This window comes from Tachyglossus aculeatus, chromosome 3 (assembly GCF_015852505.1).
Source record: "Tachyglossus aculeatus isolate mTacAcu1 chromosome 3, mTacAcu1.pri, whole genome shotgun sequence".
NCBI classification, from domain to species: Eukaryota; Metazoa; Chordata; class Mammalia; order Monotremata; family Tachyglossidae; genus Tachyglossus; species Tachyglossus aculeatus.
Window position 1 is genome coordinate 14,852,315 of NC_052068.1, and position 20,006 is coordinate 14,872,320.

A 20,006-nucleotide genomic window follows, 5' to 3' on the forward strand; every position below is an offset into this window, starting at 1 on the left:
TAAAGCACTTCCATATCTTTACCAAGAAAATTCTATGGATACACACCCCAGAACTACCTTATGACAGAAAATGGGATGTTCTGAAGAGGGTGTGTCCACGGAGTCTCTATGGGTCGGAAACACCTCGATGGCATTTGAAGGAGAAGAAAAGCGATAGCTTATTGAGGGACAATTTGAAGGGGCATACCATACTAAGCGCTTGGGAAAGAGCTTCTACTCTGTTGGAGGAGACAAACTTGAAAATATTTACAACCAGAGATAGCAAAATACATAAATTGAACTTTCATATAGAAATGCATGCTAAAGTGGTTATAAATAAGTGAAAAAAGCTGCAAGAGCCAGAGGCAAAGGAAGGAAATATTGGAGAGAGGCACGGAGCAAAGGACTGGCCTTTTCCCCCTTCACTCTAGTGAAACCACCCTCTCAAAAGTCACCAATGATCTCCTTCTTGACAATCCAATCTCTACTCCATCCTAATGCTCCTCTACCTCTCAGCTGCCCTCGATGCTGTCGATCACCCCCTTCTCCCAGAAATTTTATTCAACCTTGGCTTCACGGACACTGTCCTCCTCCTAACTCCCTAGCCACTCGTTCTCAGTTCCTCCTTAGCCTCCCGACCCCTGACTCTGGGCATCCCTCAAGATTCAATCCTGGGTCCCCTTCTATTGTCCATCTACACCCACTCCCTTGGAGAACTCATTCCCTCCCATGGCTTCAGCTACCACCTCTACCTGGATAGCACCCAAATCTACAACTCCAGCCCTGATCTGTCTTCCTTTCTTCAGTCTTGCATTTCCTTAGAACAGAGCCTGGCACAAAGAAAGTGCTTAATAAACACCATAATTATTATTAATTATAATTACCTCCTGCCTTCAAGACATCTTTACTTGGATGTCCCACTGACATGTCAAACTTAACATGTCCAAAACATAACTCCTTATCTTCCCACCCAAACCCAGTCTTCCACATAATAATAATAATAATAATAATAATTGTATTTATTAAGTGCTTACTATATGCAAAGCACTGTTCTAAGCACTGGGGAGGTTACAAGGTGATCAGATTGTCCCACGGGGGGCTCACAGTCTTCATCCCCATTTTACAGATAAGGTAACTGAGTCACAGAGAAGTTAAGTGACTTGCCCAAAGTCACACAGCTGACAAGTGGTGGAGCTAGGATTTGAACCCATGACCTCTGACTCCAAAGCCCGGGCTCTTTCCACTGAGCCACGCTGCACATCTACGTGATTTTCCCATCACTGTAGACAGCACCACCATCTTTCCTGATTCACAAACCCATAACCTTCGCATTATGCTTGACTGCTCTCTCTAATCGAACCCACAAATTCAATCTAAAACTACATCCTGGTGTTTCAACCCTCATAACATCGCTAAAATCCACCCTTTCCTCTCCATTTGAAATGCTACCACATTAATCCAAACACTTATCCTACCCACATTAGTCCAAACACTTATCCTACCATGCTTTGATTACTGCATCGGCCTCCTTGCAGACCTCTCAGCCTCCTGTCTCACCCCACTCCAGTCCATACTTCACTCTGCTGTCCGGTCATTTTTCTACAGAAACACTGAGGACATATTTCCCCACTCCTCCAGAATGTCTAGTGGCTGCCCATCCACCTCCACAACAAACAGAAACTCATTCATTCATTCAATCATATTTAATGAGCGCTTACAGTGTGCGGAGCACTTTACTAAGTGCTTGGGAAGTACAAGTTGGCAACATATAGACGGTCATTCATTCATTCATTCAATCATATTTATTGAGCGCTTACTGTGTGCAGAGCACTGTACTAAGTGCTTGGGAAGTACAAGTTGGGAACTTATAGAGATGGTCCCTACCCAACAGTGGGCTCACAGTCTAGAAGGGGGAGACAGAGAACAAAACAAAACATTAACAAAATAAAATAAATAGAATAAATATGTACAAATAAAATAAATAAATAGAGTAATAAATATGTACAAACATATATGCATATATACAGGTGCTGTGGGGTGGGGAAGGAAGTAAGGCAGGGGGGATGGCGAGGGGACTCACATTCTAGAAGGAGGAGACAGACAGCAAAACAAAACATGTGGACAGGTGTCAAGTCGATAGAATAAATAGAATTAAAGCTAGATGGACATCATTAACAAAATAAACAGAATATTAAATATGTACTAGTAAAATAAATAGAGTAATAGATCTGTACAGACATATATACGGGTTCTGTGGGGAGGGGAAGGAGGTAGGGTGGGGGGGATGGGGAGGAGGAGAGGGAAAACGGGGCTCAGTCTGGTGCTCCTTACCATCAGCTCTCCCCTTCTTAATTTACCTCACTATTCTTCTACTACACACGCACTTTGCTCCTCTAATGGCAATCAATCAATCAATCAATCAATCGTATTTATTGAGCGCTTACTGTGTGCAGAGCACTGTACTAAGCACTTGGGAAGTACAAGTTGGCAACATATAGAGACAGTCCCGACCCAACAGTGGGCTCACAGTCTAGAAAGGGGAGACAGGGAACAAAACCAAACATATTAACAAAATAAAATAAATAGAATAGATATGTACAAGTAAAATAAATAAATAGAGTAATAAATATGTACAAACATATATGCATATATACAGGTGCTGTGGGGAAGGGAAGGAGGTAAGATAAATACGATAAATATGTTGATTGAGCAACTGATTTATTGATGAATCCATCGAGAAGTTCCCACCACTTCTTCCAGTCGATCAACTGATGAATCACTGAGGACTGTGAATAGAAAAAGGTTTGGAAGATCCAATATAAATAGTGATCTGGAAGAATAGTGAGCATCAGAACAGGAAAGTGAATGAGGGTGAATGCACCCAAACTGAATAATGTGGTGAAATTTCCCCAGGTGAAACATGTGAGCCCACTGTTGGGTAGGGACCGTCTCTATACGTTGCCAACTTGTACTTCCCAAGCACTTAGTACAGTGCTCTGCACACAGTAAGCGCTCAATAAATACGATTGAATGAATGTGGGCTATGCAAGTTTTATTGCCTAGCAGCTGAGACGGGGGAGAACAGTTCACCAAGTAAGCCGCGGTTGCCGAGCCCCTGGTGCTTGCAAAAGCCGTTATGACCCAAAACTCATCCAATATCTGGCAGATATAGCCAGACTCACAGCCAAGATACAAAGTGGAGAGGGATCCTCCCAGGAACACTAAAATCTCTAAAACCCGGGTTTTGAAGTTGAGGATGGAAATGAACTTCACCTCTATGTTTAAGTAGTAACCCTCTGAGAAAGCCTCCAAGGCCCAGAGCCAGTCTCAACTGTACTCAAAGTGGCTGGTGTAATAATGATGATTATGCTAGTTGCTAAGCGCTTACTATGTGCCATACACTGTACTAAGTGCTGGGGTGGATAATAATGATAATAATAATGATGGCATTTATTAAGCACTTACTACACACAAAGCACTGTTCTAAGCACTGGGGAGGTTACAAGGTGATCAGGTTGTCCCACGTGGGGCTCACAGTCTTCATCCCCATTTTACAGATGAGGTAACTGAGGCCCAGAGAAGTGAAGTGACTCACCCAAAGTCGCACAGCTGACAAGTGGCGAAGCTGGGATTTGAACCCATGACCTCTGACTCCACAAGCAAATCGTGGATAGAGCACAGGACCGGGAGTCAGAAGGTCATGGGCTCTAGTCCTGGCTCTGCCACTTGTCTGCTGTGCGGTCTTGGGCAAGTCACTTCACTTCTCTGGGCCTCAGTTACCTCATATGTAAAATGGGGATGAAGACTGTGGAGAAGCAGTGTGGCTCAGTGGAAAGAGCCCGGGCTTTGGAGTCAGAGGTCATGGGTTCAAATCCCTTCTCTGCCACTTGTCAGCTGTGTGACTTTGGGCATGTCACTTGACTTCTCTGGGCCTCAGTTACCTCATCTGTAAAATGGGGATGAAGACTGTGAGCCCCCTGTGGGACAACCTGATCACCGTGTAACCTCCCTAGCGCTTAAAACAGTGCTTTGCACATAGTACGTGCTTCATAAATGCTATCCTTATTATTATTATTCTCTGAGTCTCAGTTACCTCATCTGTAGAATGGGGATTAAGACTATGAGCCCCATGTTGGACAGGAACTGTGTCCATCCTGATTTGCTTGTATTCAACCCAGCACTGAGTACACTGCCTGTCACTTAGTAAGCGCTTAACCATAAATACCATAATTATTAAGCAAATCGGGTGGGACACAGCTCCTGTTCCACATGGGGCTCACGGTCTAAAGGAGGAGGGAGGATAGGTATTTCATCCCCATTTTACAAATGAGATTACTGAGGCTAAGAGAAGCGAAGTGTCCAAGGTCACACTCCAGGTACGTGGAGGAGTCAGGATTTGAAAGCAGGTCCTCTGACTCTCAGATCACTGGTTTTTCCACGAGGACATGTTGCTTTTATAATTCCACTTCTGCCGCACCTGCTGTGAGGCATTGCCACAAGTCACTTAACTTGCCTCATTTTCCTCATCTAAAAATTGGAGAAAAAGAAATCTGCTCTTCATGTCTCTTGGTCAAGCACTATCTTAGTGCTTAACACGATACTTTGACACATAGAAAGTGCTCAGTGAAACCATGATCATTATTTTTATGTAACTCAGACTCACCTTTCGAGTATAGAGGCAGCATGAGAAGCAGCATGGGCTAGTGGAGAGTCAGAGGTGTTTTAATTCTAGTTCTGCCACTTGTCTTTTGGGTGGCCTTGGGCACATCAATTAACTCCTCTGTGTCTCATTTACATTATCTGTAAAATGGAGAATAAAGTTGTGAGCCCCATGTGGAACATAGGCTGTGTCTACCTTAATTATCTATCCGGGGCTTAGTTCAGTGCCTGGCGCAGGCGAGTGCTTAACATTTTGAAAAGAGGCACATTTTTATTATTGTAATGGATTTTCACATTAATGATCTCATTCTGTCCTCACGGTATCGTTGGGAGCTAGGGAGAGGCTAGTATTATATCCCAATCCCGGTTCTTGACACATAGTAAGCACTTAACACATACCACAACAATAGCATAATAAGAACATAATACTGGCATAATAACATAATAACCTAATAATAATAATAATGATAAGGCTTATAATTCTAGAGATGAGGAAACTGAGTCCCAAAGAATTTAAATGACTTTCCCAAGTGAGAAACAGCATGGCCTAGTTGAAAAAGCACAGAACTGGGAATCAGAAGACCTAGGTTCTAATCCCATCTCCACCACTTAAATGATGTGGGATGCTTAGAACAGTGCTTTGCACGTAGTAAGCACTTAATAAATGCCATCATTCATTCATTCTTTCATATTTATTGAGTGCTTACTGTGTGCAGAGCACTGTACTAATGTCTTGGGAAGTACAAGGTGGCAACATATAGAGACGGTCCCTACCCTACAACGGGCTCACAGTCTAGAAGGGAGAGACAAACAACAAAACAAAACACGTGGTCAGGTGTTGTCATTATTATTATTAAAAGTAACTTAATGTCTCTGTGCCTCGTTTTTTTTTTCATCTTTAAAATGGGAATTTATCACTTATTTCTCTTACCCTAACCTCGGGAGTCCTGTGTGAGTAAGGGAATGTATTCTATCTTTGTATTGTATCTACCCTAATGCGGCATGATCTAGTAGAAAGAGGATGGGCTTGGGAATCAGAGGAGCTGGATTCGAATTCAGGTCCTGCCAACGTCTCACTGTGTGACCTAGGGCAAGTCATTTAACTTCTCTGTGCCCCAGTTTCCTAGTCTGTAGTCTTTAAAATTTCCTAGTCTGCATGAGCCCCATTTGGGACATGAATTGTATTCAACCTGATTAGCTTGTGTCTACCCCAAATCTTAGTACAGTATCTGGCACAGAGTAAGCACTTAACAAATTATTATTATAATTATTATTATTATTATTATGTGCCGTCGAGTCATTTTCGATTCATAGAGATGCCACAGATCTACTTTCTCCAAATTTCCTGTCCTCTGCCATAATCCGCAACCTTTCTAATGGTTGACAACTTAACTTCTCCATGCCTGAGTGTTCTCAACTGCAAAATGAAGATTAAATATATGTCCCACCTCCTACCTAGATTGTGAGCCCCAAGTGGGACAGGGACTGTGTTCAATCAATCAATCATATTTATTGATCACTTACTATGTGCAGAGCACTGTACTAAGCGCTTGGGAAGTACAAGTAGGAAACATATAGAGACAGTCCCTACCCAACAGTGGGCTCACAGTCTGTGTTCAACTTGATTAGCTTGTAGCTACCCCAGTGCTAAGAACGGTTCTTGACACATAGTAAGCACTTAACAAATACCACAACAATAACATAATAAAAACATAATAATGGCATAATAACATAATAACCTAATAATAATAATAATGATAAGGCTTATAACAACATTTGGCCCATAATAAGCGCTGAACGGATACCTCCATAAAGACTTGCCTTCCAAATTCTGCGGCTTCATTTGCAATATAGCCTCACAGAAGAGGAAATCTGTTAACTCGTGAAGTCAGGAGGGTCTCTTCCTTCCTAGCTGAGTTGGCTAGATAGTGACTTCAGCATGGGTCTAAATATTTCAGGTAGATTTTATCATTGCTCCTGATTCCTCTTCATTGGTTTGTACGGCAGTTGTCTGTGCATAATTAAATTCCACTGAGTTGAACAACTTTTTGTAATCAGTGAATAAAGGGGAAACAGCAACTTGGTATTCTCAGCAATTTTCTACTGCCTGAATGATGTATCCTGATATGGATAATAATAATAATGATAATAATAACTGGGGTATTTGTTAAGTGCTGACTATGTGCCTGACACTGTACTAAGTGCTGGGGTGGATACAAGCAAATTGCGTTGGACACAGTCCCTCTCCCAGATAGTAATAATAATGGCGTTTATTAAGCACTTATTATGTGCAAAGCACTGTTCTAAGTGCTGGGGAGGTTACAAGGTGATCAGGTTGTCCCACGTGGGGCTCACAGTCTTAATCCCCATTTTACAGATGAGGGAACTGAGGCCCAGAAAAGTGAAGTGACTTGCCCAGAGTCACACAGCTGACAATTGGCAGAGCTGGGATTTAATAATAATAATAATAATAATGGCATTTATTAAGCACTTACTATGTGCAAAGCACTGTTCTAAGCACTGGGGAGGTTACAAGGTGATCAGTTTGTCCCACGGGGGGCTCACAGTCTTAATCCCCATTTTACAGATGAGGGAACTGAGGTCCAGAGAAGTGAAGTGACTTCCCCAAAGTCACACAGTTGACATGTGGTGGAGCCGGGATTTGAACCCTTGACCTCTGACTCCAAAGCCCGGGCTCTTTCTACTGAGCCAAGGTAACACAGCAGACAAGTGGTGAAATCGGGATTAGAACGAAGGTTCTTTTGACTCTATCCACTAGACCATGCTGCTTCTCTGATAGTGGACAACAGTGGAGTATCATAATCAATCGTATTTATTGAGCGCTTACTGTGTGCAGAGCACTGTACTAAGTGCTTGAAAAGAGGCACATTTTTATTATTGTAATGGATTTTCACATAAATAATCTCATTCTGTCCTCACGGTATCATTGGGAGCTAGGGAGAGGCTAGTATTATATCCCAATTCTAGAGATCAGGAAACTGAGTCCCAAATGATTTAAATAACTTTCCCAAATAAAAACCAACTTTCTCTCTGTTACTCTAAATATGGGGCAATTCATTCCAGAGCTGCTTTAAGAGGCACTGTAATCACACTTCTCATTCATTTCATTCATTCATTCAATCGTATTTATTGAGCGCTTACTGTGTGCGGAGCACTGTACTAAACGCTTGGGAAGTACAAGTCGGCAACATATAGAGACGGTCCCTACCCAACAACGGACTCACAGTCTAGAAGGGGGAGACAGACAACAAAACATGTGGACAGGCGTCATCAGAACAAATAGAATTAAAGCTAAATGCACATCATTAACAGTTTAGGAGGAAGAGACAGACAACAAATCATGTGGACAGGTGTCAAGGCATCAGAACAAACAGAATTAAAGCTAAATGCACATCATTAACAAACTAAATAGTGAATATGTTCATGTCCCTCCCTTCACATCCAACAGACGATCACTCTCCCCATCTTCAGAGACTTCTTAAAATCACATCTCCTTCTAAAGACCTTCTCTAATTCCTCATTTCCTCTTCTCCCGCTCCCTCCACATGGCCCTCGCACTTGGATTTGCCCCCTTTATTCACCCCTCCCTCAGCCCCACAGCACGTATGTCCCTAGCCATAATTCACCGATTTCTAGGAATCTGTCTCCCCCTCTGGACTCTCGGCATCTAGAATAGTTCAACACTCTTCTTCCACTGAGACACAGAATTTTCTCATTTTGCAAAGTCTAACAGTTGCTTTAACTTGAGGGTTTCCTCCAGATAAAGTACTGTGAGCTTATTTGAAGAGAAGCAGCGTGGCTCAGTGGAAAGAGCCCGGGCTTTGGAGTCAGAGGTCACAAGTTCAAATCCCAGCTCTGCCAATTGTCAACTGTGTGACTTTGGGCAAGTCACTTAACTTCTCTGGGCCTCAGTTACCTCATCTGGAAAATGGGGATTCAGACTGTGAGCCCCTTGTGGGACAACCTGATTGCTTTGTAACCTCCCCATTCATTCATTCAATCGTATTTATTGAGTGCTTACTGTGTGCAGAGCACTGTACTAAGCTCATGGAAAGTACAAGTTGGCAACATATAGAGACGGTCCCTACCCAACAATGGGCTCACAGTCTAGAAGGGGGAGACAAACAACAAAACAAATAAACAAGTAGACAGGTGTCAATACCATCAGAATAAATAGAATTATAGCTATATACACATCATTAATAAAATAAATAGAATAGTAAATATGTACAAGTAAAATAAATTGAGCAATTAACCTGTAAAAACATATATACAGGTGCTGTGGGAGGGGAAGGAGGTAGGGCGGGGGGATGGGGAGGGGGAGAGGAAGGAGGGGGCTCAGTCTGGGAAGGCCTCCTGGAGGAGGTGAGCTCTCAGTAGGGCTTTGAAGGGAGGAAGAGAGCTAGCTTGGCGGATGTGCGGAGGGAGGGCATTCCAGGCCAGAGGTAGGATGTGGGCCGGGGGTCGATGGCGGGACAGGCGAGAACGAGGCCCAGTGAGGAGGTTAGCGGCGGCAGAGGAGCGGAGGGTGCAGGCTGGGCTGGAGAAGGAGAGAGTGGAGGTGAGGTAGGAGGGGGCGAGGGGATGGACAGCCTTGAAGCCCAGGGTGAGGAGTTTCTGCCTGATGCGCAGATTGATTGGTAGCCACTGGAGATTTTTGAGGAGGGGAGTAACATGCCCAGAGCATTTCTGCACAAAGATGATCTGGGCAGCAGCGTGAAGTATAGACTGAAGTGGGGAGAGACAGGAGGATGGGAGATCAGAGAGGAGGCTGATGCAGTAATCCAGTTGGGATAAAATGAGAGATTAAACCAGCAAGGTAGCGGTATGGACAGAAAGGAAAGGGCTGATTTTGGTGATGTTGTGAAGTGAGACTGGCAGGTTTTGGTGACGGATTGGATGTGAGGGATGAACGAGAGAGTGGAGGCGAGGATGACACCAAGCTTAGAACAGTGCACTGCACATAGTAAGCGCTTAATAAATGCCATCATTATTATGATTATTATCATTTGATGTCGGAATTCGTATCCTGTGGCCAGCTCCAGGAAGTTTGGAAAGTCCTCCTGTCTTTACTCTGGCATCAGCCCTGCTGTTAGTACAGTGAAATGGGCACTGTTCTGGGAATCAGGACACCTGGAATTTGCCCTCATTCTGCCTGCTAATTTTTTGCCATCAGTAGTAAATTTTTCAGATCTTAGAACTGTTCTCCCTCTAGACTATAAACTCCTTGTGAGGAGGTATCAGGGACTTCCAACTCTTGTATTGTAATGATAATAATGATGGCCTGTGTTAAGTGCTTACTATGTGTAAAGCACTGTTCTAAGTGCTGGGGGGATACAAGGTGATCAGGTTATCCCACGTGGGGCTCACAGTCTTAATCCCCATTTTACAGATGAGGTAACTGAAGCTCAGAGAAGTGAAGTGACTGGCCCAAAGACACACAGCAGACAAGTGGCAGGGCAGGGATTAGAACCCATGACCTCTGAATCCTAAACCCGTGCTCTTTCCACTGAGCCACGCTGGACATATCAGGTTGGACGTAGTGCCTGTCCTACGTGGGGCTCACAATCTTAATCCCCACTTTACAGATGAGGTAACTGAGGCACAGAGAAGTGAAGTCCCAGACTGAGCCCCCGCATTCCTCTCTCCCTCCCCATCCCCCCTGCCCTACCTCCTTCCCCTCCTTCCTTGGGGAAGCAGCGTGGCTCAGTGGAAAGAGCTTTGGAGTCAGAGGTCAGAGGTTCAAATCTCATCTCTGCCTCTTGTCAGCTGTATTACTTCGGGCAAGTCACTTCACTTCTTTGTGCCACAGTTGCTTCATCTGTAAAATGGGGATGAAGACTGTGAGGCATGCTGCTGCCCGGATTGTCTTTGTCCAGAAATGCTCTGGGCATGTTACTCCCCTCCTCAAAAATCTCCAGTGGCTACCAATCAATCTGCACATCAGGCAGAAACTCCTCACCCTGGGCTTCAAGGCTGTCCATCCCCTCGCCCCCTCCTACCTCACCTCCCTTCTCTCCTTCTCCAGCCCAGCCCGCACCCTCTGCTCCTCTGCCACTAATCTCCTCACTGGGCCTCGTTCTCGCCTGTCCCGCCATCGACCCCCGGCCCACGTCATCCCCCGGGCCTGGAATGCCCTCCCTCCCAACATCCGCCAAGCTAGCTCTCTTCCTCCCTTCAAGGCCCTGCTGAGAACTCACCTCCTCCAGGAGGCCTTCCCAGACTGAGCCCCTTCCTTCCTCTCCCCCTCGTCCCCCTCTCCATCCCTCCATCTTACCTCCTTCCCTTCCCCACAGCACCTGTATATATGTATATATGTTTGTGCAATTTATTACTTTATTTATTTATTTATTTATGTTACTTATACATTTCTGTCTCCCCCTTTTAGACTGTGAGCCCACTGCTGGGTAGGGACTGTCTCTATATGTTGCCAACTTGTACTTCCCAAGCGCTTAGTAAGTGCTCTGCACAAAGTAAGCACTCAATAAATACAATTGATGATGATGATGGAACAACCGGATCACCTTGTAACCTCCCCAGCGCTTAGAACAGTGCTTTGCACATAGTAAGCACTTAATGAATGCTATTATTATTATTATTATTATTCCCCTCCCTACAGCACCTGCATATATGTTTGTACAGATTTATTACTCTATTTTACTTGTATGTATTTACTATTCTATTCATTTTATTTTGTTAATATGTTTTGTTTTGTTGTCTGTCGCCCCCTTCTAGACTGTGAGCCCGCTGTTGGGTAGGGACCATCTCTATATCTTGCCAACTTGTACTTCCCAAGCGCTTAGTACAGTGCTCTGCACACAGTAAGCGCTCAATAAATACAATTGAATGAATGAAGTGACTTGCCCAAGGTCACACAACAGACATGTGCAGAGCTGGGATCCTCCGATGTGCTTTGTATAGTGCTCTGCACACAGTTAGTGCTCAATAAATCCACTGAACGCAGCAGGAATCTTAAAAAAATGGCTGAATAATGTGGATTTAGCAACCGCCTGCTGGGTTAGTCATCCCAGCATAATTTCAACATTAGGATCAACTTCTCTGTTGGGGGGATTCATATTATTGGAATCTCTCCATGGCTCCCCTCAATAATCCTACACTTTTATCCTAGAAGCATATTCAGCAGAGGTGATTGGTGAAGGCAGATGATCACTTTAGGACCCTCACAAGTAAAGCCTGAATGTCAACCATATTTTAAACCCTTAATAATAATAATAATAATAATGGCATTTATTAAGCACTTACTATGTGCAATGCACTGTTCAAAGCATTGAACAAAGTTCAAAGTTCAAAGCACTGGGGGGGATACAAGGTGATCAGGTTGTCCCATGTGGAGCTCACAGTCTTCATCCCCATTTTACAGATGAGGTAACTGAGGCTCGGAGAAGTTAAGTGACTTGCCCAAGGTCACACAGCAGACATGTGGCGGAGCCGGGATTAGAACCCATGACCTCTGACTCCCAAGCCCGTGCTCTTTCCACTGAGCCACGCTGCTTCTCAAATAATAATAATAATAATAATAATGATGGCATTTATTCAGCGCTTACTATGTGCAAAGCACTGTTCTAAGCACTAGGGGGGATACAAGGTGAACAGGTTGTCCCACGGGGGGCTCACAGTCGTCATCCCCATTTTACAGATGAGGTAACTGAGGCTCAGAGAATTTAAGTGACTTGCCCAAGGTCACACAGCAGACGTGTGGCAGAGCCGGGATTAGAACCCATGACCTCTGACTCCCAAGCCCGTGCTCTTTCCACTGAGCCACGCTAATTCTTAAATGAAATAATCCTTCTGAGCCTCAGAAAAGTAGTAAACCAGTTCCTTACTTCAAGGGAAGAGACCAAAGTATACCTTAATTAGCAGTCTACTATCAGTCTAGGAGTTTGATTCGGTGAGATCTTCTTCAGTTTGACAATGAAAATGGTTCATCGAGCTGAGGCCTTTAAGAAGTTGTTTCCAGGACCTCGGAGCTCTCTTTCTGGAACCGATCACTGAATACTACAAGCCTGAGGAGGCAAATCTCAAAACCTTTTCTCTGAATGGGATGCTAAAGGAATCCTAACAATTTTTCCTTATTTTTACGGCATTTATAAAGCGCGTACTATGTGCCAGGCACTATACTAAGCACTGGGGTAGCTACGGTGGTGTTAGGTTGGACCAGTCTCTGTCGCACATGAGGTTCACGGTCTTAATCCCCATTTTACAGGTGAGATGACTGAGGTACAGAGAAATGAAGTGACTTGTCCAAGATCACACAGCAGAAAAATGGCATAGCCGGGTTTAGAACCCAAGTCCTTCTGACTCTCAGGCCTGTGTGCTGTTCACTAAACCACGCTAAACTAAACCACACTCCTTCTAGACTGTGAGCCCACTGTTGGGTAGGGACCGTCTCTATATGTTGCCAACTTGGACTTCCCAAGCGCTTAGTACAGTGCTCTGCACACAGTAAGCGCTCAATAAATACGATTGAATGAATGAATGCTGCTTCCTTTCTAGCCAAGTGGTCTTCCCTCCCACTCCACTGCTGCTTCCTAGACAAAATTCTTTTCCTGGATGATATGCATTCATCTTCATGGGGGTGTAGGCATCATATTAACCCCGGCTCTGCTGCACGTCTGCTGTGTGACCCTAGGCAAGTCACTTCCCTTCTCTGGGCCTCAGTTCCCTCATCTGTAAAATGGGGATTAAGACCGTGAGCCCGCCTAATTGTACTTTCCAAGCGCTTAGTACAGTGATCTGTACTGTATATATGTATATATGTACCTGTATATATGTATATATGTTTGTACTTATTTATTACTCTATTTATTTTACTTGTACATATCTATTCTATTTATTTTATTTTGTTAATGTGTTTTGTTTTGTTCTCTGTCTCCCTCTTCTAGACTGTGAGCCCACTGTTGTTTAGGGACCGTCTCTATATGTTGCCAACTTGTACTTCTCAAGCACTTAGTACAGTGCTCTGCACACAGTAAGCACTCAATAAATACGATTGATTGATTGATTGATTGATTGATCTGCATACAGTAAGCGCTCAATAAATATGATTGAATGATTGAATGAATATGCACAGGAGCCTTCTGCCTATTAACGGAAACATTTTGCTCCTGGGGCTAATTCAGCTTAGGACTCCCAAGAGTTTTATATCGTTAGAAATGTTGCAGATAAACCTTTCAAGGAATGGACAGTCGAGAAGAAGATCATGCTAACTCAATGGGACAGTGAAATAAATAATAATAATGGCATGTATTAAGCACTTACTATGTGCAAAGCACTGGTCTAAGCGCTGGGGAGGTTACAAGGTGATCAGGTTGTCCCACGGGGGGGCCCACAATCCCCATTTTACAGATGAGGGAACTGAGGCCCAGAGAAGTGAAGTGACTTGCCCAGAGTCACACAGCTGACAGTCGTCGGAGCCGGGATTTGAACCCATGACCTCTGACTCCAAAGCCTGGGCTTTTTCCACTGAGCCACGCTGCTTCTGTGGCTGCTCTGGGACGTAAATGTCTTCCCTGACCTTCCCTTCCCCCTCCAAGATTCCAAGCCACCATCGCCCCGGGACACACACAAACACACTTTTGCGAAGAGAGGCTTTAGTGCTTTAGTCCGTGCCTGTGACACACAGCACACAGCTCCTTGGCCCGGTACCAATTACGGATGTCTGAAACTGCTTCTCATTATTTCGCTTCTCGGCTCGCTGAGGAATTTTGTTTATGCTTCAATTGTTGCGGTCTTTCAGGGAAACCTCCACGTCTTCAAGGGTGAGAGTCAAAGGAAAAGCGGAAATAAGAGTCGTGTATGTACAACTTTTACATGAAAGTAGTTATTGTTGTTAACATCAACAACATCAATCCTGATCCCGGACACCGATGGAGAGTGTTCAGAAAGCAGCTAATGTTGCACTCTTCCAACTGATCGTAGTCTGACCTCGAGGAATATTCGTTCATTCATTCATATTTAGTGAGCACTTACTGTGTTTAGAGCACTGTACTAAGCACTTGGGAAGTACAAGTCGACAGCATATAGAGACAGTCCCTACCCAACAACGGGCTCACAGTCTAGAAGGGGGAGACAGACAACAATTCAAAACATGTAGACAGGTGTCAAAGTCATCAGAACAAATTGAATTATGGCTAGATGTGCATCATTAATAAATAGAATAGTAAATATGTACAAGTAAAATGAATAGAGTAATAAATCTGTACAAATATATATGAGTGATGTGGGGAGGGGAAGGAGGTAGGGCAGGGAGGGTGGGGAGGGGGAGAGGGAAAAGGGGGCTCAGTCTGGGAAGGCCTCCTGGAGGAGGTGAGCTCTCAGTAGGGCTTTGAAGGGAGGAAGAGAACGAGTTTGGTGGATTTGAGGAGGGAGGGCATTCCAGGCCAGAGGTAGGATGTGGGCTGGGGGTAGATGGTGGGACAGGTGAGAACGAGGCCCAGTGAGGAGGTTAGCAGCAGAGGAGCAGAGGGTGTGGGTGAAAAGCAGCGTGGCTCAGTGGAAAGAGCCCGGACTTTGGAGTCAGAGGTCATGGGTTCAAATCCCGGCTCCGCCAATTGTCAGCTGTGTGACCTTAGGCAAGTCACTTCACTTCTCTGGGCCTCAGTGCCCTCATCTGTAAAATGGTGATTAAAAACTGTGAGCCCCCCGTGGGACAACCTGATCACCTTGAAACCTCCCCAGCGCTTAGAACAGCACTTTGCACATAGTAAGCGCTTAATAAATGCCATCATCATCAATCATATTTATTGAGCGGTTATTATGTGCAGCGCACTGTACGAAGTACTTTGGAAGGTGAAGAGATACGTGGTCTGATGGGAAGAGCCTGGTCTGGCAGCCAAGGAATTTCAGTTCAAATCCCCTTCTGTCATCTGTCAGAGAAGCAGTGTGGCTCAGTGGAAAAGAGCACAGGCTTTGGAGTTAGAGGTCATGGGTTCAAATTCCGGCTCCGCCAATTGTCAGCTGTGTGACTTTGGGCAAGTCACTTCACTTCTCTGGGCCTCAGTTACCTCATCTGTAAAATGGGGATTAAGACTGTGAGCCCCACATGGGACAACCTGATCACCTTGTAACCTCCCCAGCACTTAGAACAGTGCTTTGCACATAGTAAGCACTTAATAAATGCCATTATTATTATTATTATTATCATTATTATTATCATTATTATTATCATTATTTGCCCGCTGTGTGATCTTGGAAAAGTCACTTAACTTATCTTTACCTCATTTCTCTTCATCTGTAAATGAAGGATTGGTTACCTGTTCTTCCTCCTTCTTAGACTGGGAGCCCCATGTGGGTCAGGGACACTGTCTACCCTCATGGCATTGTATCTATCTCAGTGCTTGGCACATAGTAAGTGCTTAAATACCATATTCTTGGTATTATTACCAGAGTCCTGCCTACAACGAGCTGACATTCCAGTGGGGAGAGACATGAAATATTTACAGAGTAATCAATAAATAATTGGATGTACAAGTGTGAGTATGGATGAGTTGTACTTTGCAAGCACTTAGTACAGTGCTCGGCATTCGGTAAGCGCTCAATAAATACGATTGAATAAATTATGTTGTATCCACCCTGACGCTTAGCACAGTGATTGGTACATAATCAATCAGTCCATCAGTAGTATTAGCTGAGCACTTACTCTGTGCAGAGCATTGTTCTAAGCACTTAGTACAGTACGATTAAACAGAATTATTAGATACGTTCCCTGCCTGAAGTGAGCTTATAGTCTAGAGGAGGAGGCAGACACTAATATAAGTAAATATGTAGTTTACATAGTTTATAATATACAATCTAAAGATGCGTATATAAGTGTTATGGGGTTGGAGTGGAGCAAATATCAAATGTCCGAGAGTCACGGATCCAAGGGCAGTAATCAGTCCATAACAAATGTTATTATTACTATTTATTATTGCTGCGATTAATTACTATGATTAAGCACAAAACATGGAAATGACGACCTGTCACCAGTTGATCTTATCAGTCCTGTTTGGACACCGATCAAAACTGCACCCACCAGTGAGTCCCTTTGAGCGTAAAGCCAACTCTTTACATTGGAACCATTGAGCTTAGCCTATTGATGGGGAAACCAAGGCAAAGAAGAAGAAACGAGCTACGCCGAATGACCCCCCTTCTAGACTGTGAGCCCACTGTTGGGTAGGGACCGTCTCTATATGTTGCCAACTTGTACTTCCCAAGCGCTTAGTACAGTGCTCTGCACACAGTAAGCGCTCAATAAATATGATTGATTGATTGAGGCCGCATCTGCACAGCACAAAGCGTGCAGGGAGACCCCAAAATTAAAACCCTGAACTTATGAGCTACTCAAGAGCGGGGATCACGTGGCCTGGCCCTACTGTTCTCTCCCAAGAACTTAGAACGATGCTCTACTAGTCGACTAGTCAATTTGTACTTCCCAAGCGCTTAGTACAGTGCTCTGCACATAGTAAGCGCTCAATAAATACGATTGATGATGATGATGACTAGTCGACTAGACTGTCGAGAAGCAGCGTGGCTTAGCAGAAAGAGCCCGGGCTTGGGAGTCAGAGACTGTGGGTTCGAATCCCGGCTCCACCACTTGTCAGCTGAGTGACTTTGGGCAAGTCACTTAACTTCTCTGTGCCTCAGTTACCTCATCTGTAAAACAGGGATTAAGACTGTGAGCCCAGCGTGGGACAACCTGATCACCTTGTGTCCACCCCAGCGCTCAGAACAGTGCTTGGCACATAGTAAGCGCTTAACAAATGCAATTATTATGAGAAGCAGCGTGGCTCAGCGGAAAGAGCCCGGGCTTTGGAGTCAGAGGCCATGGGTTCGAATCCCGCTCCGCCGCATGTCTGCTGTGTGACCTTGGGCATGTCACTTAACTTCTCTGAGCCTCAGTTCCCTCATCTGTAAAATGGGAATTAAGACTGTGAGCCCCACGTGGGACAACTTGATCACCTTGTATCCCCCCAGCGCTTACAACTGTGCTCTGCACATAGTAAGCGCTTAACAAATGCCATCATCATTATTACCCACACTCTTTAGGTTCTCCATGAGCACTACCGATTGATTCATCGATTTTTAGTGGAGCGGTTCTTTCTGGTTTCATTTCCATTCCAAAGGAAGAGGAATTGGGAAACAAGCCACGTGCATTTAGGAAAGCTGTTTGCTTTTTAGGCAGCAAATGGTAAGACTGTACCTCTCCTAAAGCCTATTCCGAGAGCGTCCTAACTCATAGCTGCTGCCCCCCCACCCAGCTAGAAGGGTGCCGGACCTCTCAAAACTGCCCCCTCCCACTCTTCCCATCACCATCCTCTGTCCCTGAGGAGCTTTCTGTCTAAGCCCAGGCTCCAGGTAACCTGAGTCCTCGATTCGGGAAACGCCTCTTGGAGCCAAGGAAGATGAGGCGCGACATTCTCCTTCGGCTGGCTTCCTTGGCCAAACGTATAGACTGTCTCCCTTGGCCGTTTAATGGTACCCAGCTGCCACTCGGACTGGGATCCTTCAGTGGGATTTATTATATGTGGAACTGCGCCTGTGACTCGCCACTGTGCCAATAGCAGCAAACACCCGACTGTTTAATTAAGGCAGGCAGGGAGAGAGAGCTTGGAGGGAAGCCGACAGACATTAGGCTAATCTAGCCTCTAAATAATCCATTAGGTAAGCACCTGATCCTTCCCCTTTCCCACGAATCTTCCTCTTCTCCAAGAAGATGAAGTCATTCAGTGTAGTTTGCTCTAGCTGAGGAGGTGAATTTCTTGGCTTTGGCCAAGTCCATTCAGAGTAGCAAAGCTCTGAAGTTTGTGTAACTTCAGCATTTGTTTCCCGGCTTTCCACCTCCCCCGTGTCCTGACCATCCATTCTAATCTGGCAAGTTATTTGTTTTATACTGCACATCCAGTCCTCCCTCCCCTTCCTGTCTCCTAACATTCCTAACGGAGCAGCACGTAAGCAGGTCTTGCTTCTCCTGTCCAGGCGTCCAGGGGTGGGGAGGGGAAGAGGCCAGCGGGGAGCCACGGCTGTTCACCAGGCTCCATTTAGATGCCTTTTCCATCTGAGTCGTGCCTGACTATTTATTTTATTTTGTTAGTATGTTTGGTTTGTTCTCTGTCTCCCCCTTTTAGACTGTGAGCCCACTGTTGGGTAGAGACTGTCTCTATATGTTGCCAATTTGTACTTCCCAAGTGCTTAGTACAGTGCTCTGCATATAGTAAGCGCTCAATAAATACGATTGATGATGATGATGATGACTCTGGTTTCCCTTGGTGACCGCTGACCTTCACAAGGGAATGGGCTCCTAGCCACGAGCTGGCCACTTCCTTCGCGTCCTCAAGGACAGCATCACCAATGGCCCACACTCCAGTCGGTAAAGCAAGGGCCTGGGAGTTAGAAGGACCTGGGTTCTACTCTAGACTGTAAGTTTGTTGTGGGCAGGAAATGTGAATATTTATTCTTGTATGGTACTCTCCCAAGAGCTTAGAACAGTGCTCTGCACACAGTAAATGCTCAATAAATATGATTGGATGAATAACAACTGTCATACTGGAGAAGCAGCGTGGCTCAATGGAAAAAGCACGGGCTTGGGAGTCAGAGGTCATGGGTTCAAATCCCGGCTCCATCTATTGTCCGCTGTGTGACTTTGAGCAAGTCACTTAACTTCTCTGGGCCTCAGTTACCTCATCTGTAAAATGGGGATTAAGACTGTGAGCCCCACGTGGGACCACCTGATCACCTTGTATCCTCCCCAGCGCTTAGAACAGTGCTTTGCATATAGTAAGCACTTAACAAATGCCATCATTATTATTATTATTATACTTGTTAAGCGATTACTATTTGCCAGGCACTATACTATTTGCCAGGCACTATACTAAGCTCTAGGGTAGATATAAGCAAATCAGATTGGACACAGTCCGTGTCCAACATGGGGCTCACAATCTCTTTCTCCATTTTACAGATGAGGTCACTGAGACACAGACAAATGAAGTGACTTCCCTAACATCACACAGCAGATAAGTAGCAGAGTCAGGATTAGAACCCGTGACCTCCTGACTCTCAGGCGCATGCTCTATCCACTAAGGAATCTAGGTTGTCTGTTCTTTGTCGGTATCCTCCTCTGTAATTAGCTGTTTTCCAGATGTTGTCACCAGGAGAATGATCCCACAGTCTATGCAAATGAACTTTCCCTTGGGGAAGAGAATTGAGGATTGAGTCCTCTTTGAGTTTGGTCTTCCATCTTCTCTCCCCTTCCTCATCCCTCCCGCCCGACCTCCTTCCCCTCCCCACAGCACCCGTATATATGTTTGTACAGATTTATTACTCTATTTTACTTGTACGTATTTACTATT